Here is a 6,355-nt window from a genome sequence, read left to right as displayed (position 1 = left end):
AGGAGCTAAAGACTTACTGCTTTTTTAGAGTAACAGATGGTACTGTTGAAATTTTTGCTGTGTTAAAATATTTCAGTTACTTTCTTGATTAATAAATAATATTTACAGTAGTATTTGAATTAGGCCATGCCTGTTAATTTTGTTGTTCATAAATATAAAGTCTATTAAAAAAGGGGACTTAGGGCACTTTTTTTTCTCCTCTTGATTGTTAATTATAAATGCATATGACATATAATATTCTTATGGTGTCGTTGTTATTCTTTCAGTGCTCAAGGCACTATAATTTCTTTCATAGTGGGGGATACAATATTTATTGTTTTTATTTATAGTTAACAGCATCTGACTCTGTCATATATATTTTTCTAAGCTTCTCTTCTCTTGAGTCATCAAAATCACCCAGGGAGAGATTTACAGTAAATCAGAGCAGACGCTTTCTGTACTTGCCTTTCCCCTCTAACTGTGTTGTGTAAGTCTTATTTAAATGCGCTTCTGGAGGTAATTTTAGTGTAGGTATATTTATATTTTATATTTTCAGCAATCTTGATAAAATAAAAGATCCCTCATGCACAATAAACTTGTGTATTCAGAAGTGAACTTAAAGTTGCCCCCGTTGCGCTGGTTCGGAGGATATTATAGGTTACTTATTCACTTAAGTTCAAAGAGAGCCTGAGCCAGTCTACTAAGGCCATAAATTAGAAATGCTCTTGGCCAAATAAATCAGGACTTACACCTTCACCTTCAGTGAAATGACTCCAGTTTCACAGTAGAAAGAAGATGGACAGATTTTGGCTGCCTAACTCAATGTTTTTTCTTAACTGAGTATATCAGTGCTCTAGTTACAGCTTTAAGGATTTTTTGGAAGACATGAATGTGAGGCAGGAAAGTTCAAGATCAATTTACAGCAGTGACATGTTTTCTTACCCTATGTTTCACTGAGCAGATGGGAAGAGCTTGGGGAGGGCATGAAGTTCAGTCATGTCTGGATAAAAGCATTAACTGCAAAATCGTTACAGATTCTCAGCACGTTCTGTAAGTAGCCTTTTTCTTTCACACATGATTTTGAAATGGAAGGATATTATATCTCAGAATAAAATTCTGAGAAATATGGGTTTAGTTTTTATTTGCATAGAGGAAGGAGACTAAAATAATGCATCTATGGGAAAAACAGTATTTTTGGGTTATTTTCCTACAGTTGTGAATTGATGTATAACTTCAGAAATCACTGTAGTTCCCCAGATGGGAGTTAGGTGGAAGTTAAGCACTGTAAGTCAGCTTTACCATCCTTAAACCTCAACTCAGATGAGTTACTCTTCTGGAAGCACTTGAACTATGGAAGTGACTTGGTTTTCGGCACTAGGTTTCCTCACATACCTGAAGTCTTGCTTTGTGTCTGTCCAAGAGTGTCCCAGTTTTAGCAAGGCTAGACAAGTCTGTATAGCTTTGGGCTGTCTTGGACCTATAATTTAGATGCAACATTACCAGGAAACTTGAACGAGTTCTATACAGCAGGCATGCTGTGAGGACACTTACAAAAATTTCAATCACACTTGCTGTTTTTGTAAGAGGATGTGTTTCAATGCATTCCTTTTATACAGAAGGGTCAGCGGTTCGAGCATAAGTTTCAGACCCAGAGGACCTGGGCTTCAGTAGCACTCTGTCTGAAATACCTCAAAGCCACTTTTCCTATGATTTGCCCTAAATAGGAAGCAATTGGCTATGTGTGGCCTGGGACAGTCAAAGTCTATGGTAAATCCTATTTTAACAACTATTTGAACTCCTTTTAAAGCAATTTCACTATGGGGAAACCTACTAAACCTACTAAAATAGGCATTGTACTACAGCAAAAAGAAGAAGAAAAAAGGGAAGAGTGAGAGGAAGAGAGAAGGAGAGAATGCTCACCAACTCTGTGGTTAAAAACCTCATTTCATAGATGGTGTTGGGAAGTTCTGGGTTCCACCTCTTGCTCTAAGGCCCTAAACCTTGACACATCTTGGAAAAAATATAAATGGAGTATAAGTTTAATTTATCTGTGAAATTGAAACACAACTTGAGGGAGGTTTCTTTTCTCTGCTAGTTTAGATTAGCTATTTTTCCATGTTGTAGCATTATAGCTCTTGGCTCAGCATGCTGGTTATTATGGATCATCTTGTAAGGTCCTTTCCTATCTCCAACTGCTGTTTGCAAAGGTGTCTAAACATTACGGTGTTCAGTGCTGTGATATCCTGGTGCTTCCTTAATATTGTTGTTAGTCTGCATGTTTGTTTTCCCTGTCTGACATCACTACCTGTAATCATGAGGAGTCAGTCTCACCATATTTCTACCGGAACAGTGTTAGGAAATACAGCTTTTATACCCCTTCAGGTAATGTTAAACATTTATCTGCAAAATATGTGGAGATATCTTAAATTTCCTGGGAAAGCTACTAAACCAAAAAATAATACCTATTTAGCAAAACAAACAGGTAATTTCTGGCCAGCATTACAAAGCAGAAACTGCAATGTCGGAAGACATAGGTGCTCATAGAGTTCATGGAAGTGTTGAGAATTTAGGCTAGTTAGTCAAATTGGATTTTGAGGGCAGAGATCAGATTATTTCATGGACTGGACTATAAAATTAAGCTGAAATTACTGTATGCTGAGAAGGGACTCTGGCTGTTTGTTGCAATTGAGAATATTTTGGGATGGATTTATGACAGTGTTTACCCAATTTAAGAAAGAAAAGAAGTTGTACAAAGCACTATTTATGTGCTTCTCACGCAGGTGTAACACACCAGGCAAGCAAGTCTGCTGCTCTGCTTGTAACATGTATGCAGAAAGAGGACACCCACCACCCGTGTATCTATTGAAGTTCAGATCATGCCTCATTGAAAATAGAGCTGCATTTGGTTTCCATGGGGTGGAAGAAAGTTAGTATTTGAGCAATTCACCACCTAATTCACTAATCACTGATAAATAAGTTAAGTAATTTATACCCTGACTACAAAATGAAGTATGCAACAGTGATAGTAGGCAAAAGACCTTAAGACTTTTTAAGATAAACTCACAGAGAACTCCTGCATAATTGCAGTGTTCAAGTACAACTGCTGAGTTTCTTGTATACCATTCTCCTGGGCTGAAGTAATACCTTTCCCCCATGGACTTAAAAACTCTTTACAAATACTACTGTGTTTGTTTAGTTAAGGTTCACAATATGAGTTAAATATTTGTTTGAGGGCAGAAAGCAAAGGAATCTATTGGATGGAGGTTAGAGAAGCCATGAAGCCAGAGATGTGAGAGGGACTGATGGCTACAGAGGTGTTTGAATGTCTAATCAAAGAGAAATATTCCTTTCCTGAACTCTGTTTCCTCTTCAATACCACTTCACCTTTGGGATAAAGAAGAAAGATGAGGTACAGAAAAAAAACTGCTGTTAATATTTTGTGTATCAGATAGTGGTTTAAAGAGACTATCCTCTCAGATTTATTTGGTGAGTAAAAGAGTATAAAATTATTAGGACTCAGAGCATAGCTTTTCTAGTCCACCATTTTAAGCTTGGTAGCATAAACATCAGGCCAAAAGCTGGTGAATGTTCAAGATCAAGAAGTATAGAGAAGAGAGAGAAGAGAGGGAAGAGAGGAATGAGGCACAGATGGGGAAGGGGCATGCAGCTGCCTGGCCCAGCAGTAGGGGAAAGAAGAAGACAACACTTTGCAAAAAAACTGACACAAATTTGTTTTGTCAGATGTGCCTCTGTAGCAGGAATCAAAGGAGTTCAAGTGCTTCAACTTTCTTCTCCTTGATGTACTGAACCTCTCTCCCTTTTTGCACACTACTTTCCAGGGCCACTCTAAAGGTGAGCCCTTTGTTTTGGGAGCTCCACAGATTCTAAGATCCTACTGCTCATAAACTGCTGTACTAATCCAACACATACTGCTGGCTCAAGTGCACATACATTAATCTTGCTAGAAACCTTTGTTTTAAAGAAAGAGAAAAGGAAAAGAACAAAAAATTAAGCAAACCTCAGTGGTTATATTCCAGCCAGCTGCTGAGCTTCCAGTAAAATTCCCAGCACATGTTCGTGTTTTTCCTTTTATTTCAGGACTTACTGTGAAGAGGGGACATAAACTGAGTGAATGTGGATGAAACTACATCTTTTCTAATAAGTTACATATGTTTACATGAGTGCTTGAACTACCCTATGCCACGATATGATTAGTTTGACAGGAAATAAATAGGTGGATAGATATCTCTCTTGCTAGTTGAAATGTGATTTCTCTCTTCCCAGTACTGTTTAATACTGTGAAATATTAAAAGGAAGGTAAATACAAAGCAGACATTTCTGACTTCTACCTAGTGCTGTTCTTTATTAGTAATCCGATGATTGACTTAAATTACTTTGAGGCTCTTCACGCTAATGACAGAAGCAATACAGACACACATTGACGTGAATTGGTCCCAAGGTGTTTCCTGAACTTAGTGAACTTGTCCAAAGGAAGAGCAGCAGAAGGTATTCAACCTGTTTGCCTCATCTGTTTTCAGCTGATGTCTGAGAGACTTGGGAAGATTTTCCTCAGTTCTGTCTCTAAGGACAAGGAATAAAGAGAATAGAAGAGAATCTTTTACTCAGCGTTTAGCAGCAGTTCCTAGAGTAGTGGGTAGTAAGATATATTCTCCTTTGAACAGATTTCCAATAAATCTGGAAAGGCACAGGGGGTAGAAGAGATCAATGAACCATGCTGAGTTACAGAATGACCTTACAGCCCACAGGAAGAAGATCTCATTGGTGTTTATTTTTAGATGACAACTGTGTTGAACTGACTTTTCTTTTTTGGCAAAGGCACTAAGAACAGAAGTGGTATAAATAACACCTACGATGATTTTGAATACAGCAGAAAGGAATCCGGTGAGGCGTCCAGCCTCCTGTTAATGTACACATAGAACCCCAGTAACCATCATTGTAAATTTTAACCATGCAGTGGTAAAAGAATAAATCTTATGCCAAATAAATGACACTACTGGCTATTTTGTGTAAGGTTGCTAGCAAAAGCTTGCCTCATGAACAAGCTCACATCTCAAGATTTATGCACAAGTTTGGAGAGAGCTGCGAAAATAAAACAGGTGTAGCAGCAGTTGGCAGTGACGTAGGTTTTCACTGAGTCTTTAGAAATACAATAAAAAGCAGAGATAGTTTAAGAAGAGATTGTCAAATAAATGGAAAGGAATGAAAGAAGAGATACAGAGTAAACTCTCCAGTCACATTTTAACATTATTTATTTTCTTATTTATTTAGGTAATTCATTTTTGAGGAAAAATTATGGATGACAAGATTTACTCTCTCAGAGCACAGACTGCTTTTTGTTTGTGTGAGTACAGTGAAAAGTCCACCTTAATTTTGGCTAAACAAGAAGCAACATCTTGACAGTATAATTTCCATAATGTCTGTTTTTATTAATTTCTGTTCTTGAAACCTCAGCTCAGACTCAGACTCAGGAGTCTTTTTTTGTTGTTGTTGTTATTAATTGGAATCTTAGTTTTCACTAAGTGACAATGAAGTAACAAGTGCTAATGCTTGCAGATATCATGTTGAAAATGTGTTCTCATCTCGCTTCATTTTAGGGGGAAGAAAAAGTGACAAAAACATTTCTTAAACTCTTATTTATTCTTTATTACTGTTTATAATATGTGTATAACATTTTTACTGTTATTCAGATATATCATGATGCATGCCTGTTTCTCTGCCAGGGATTATTGATGCTTTCAGTTGCAGCACTGTACTTTTCCCTGTTTAGCATATTCCATTGTAATAGGCATCTTAAAATCAGAGTGTCTTGGCTATATATTGAGTGTTGTGATGGAGATGAAGAAACGAAGAATAGCTGCCAATATGAATACAGATATCTGAGCACAGACTAAGCAGGGACATTAATACTGTACTCCTTAAGGGGAGCAAGGACAGCTCAGGCACAGCAGGAACAGCTGCTGTTAACATGGCTGGTAACTGAAATGCTGCCTCTTGAGAGGGAGGAAATGCTGCAGCTTTCTGTGTTTTCGCTCTGGTATACTTGGATTTAGGCACTGATTTTCCATGACTAACATATTTGATCCCCAATGCATTTCCAAACTTTTTTTGGTTGAAGTGAGCATCCATGGGAGCCCAGGGGGCCTTTCCTTGAAGATTTTCTTTTTACGTATCCCATTTTATTGATTTATCCCACAAGGGAAAAATTAACTTCGTAAAAGAGATGGGGGGGCTTCCTCCCCTCATTTTCAAAATTAGTCTGAGAAACAGAAGAGGAGAGGAATAGTCCTTGAAGAGCTAAATAGATCTTTAAGAATTTGTGAAAATTACATAGGAAGTGAGAGGGAATATCTCTACA

The 6,355-nt window shown here is 37.5% G+C and overlaps 1 long non-coding RNA gene across 1 annotated transcript; it reads left to right on the top strand.

Moving 5' to 3' along the window:
* Window positions 1–756: 756 nt before the first annotated feature.
* Window positions 757–5,342, top strand: LOC108501902. Its single transcript, XR_001876302.1, has 3 exons — window positions 757–1,029; window positions 4,078–4,213; window positions 5,269–5,342. It is a non-coding gene; the product is annotated as an uncharacterized LOC108501902 (long non-coding RNA).
* The last annotated feature ends 1,013 nt before the right edge of the window (window positions 5,343–6,355 follow it).

Source organism: Lepidothrix coronata, unplaced genomic scaffold (assembly GCF_001604755.1).
Source record: "Lepidothrix coronata isolate B3197 unplaced genomic scaffold, Lepidothrix_coronata-1.0 Scaffold4, whole genome shotgun sequence".
NCBI classification, from domain to species: Eukaryota; Metazoa; Chordata; class Aves; order Passeriformes; family Pipridae; genus Lepidothrix; species Lepidothrix coronata.
The sequence above is the reverse complement of the archived record's forward strand: the minus strand, read 5'-3'. Positions and strand labels throughout refer to the sequence as shown.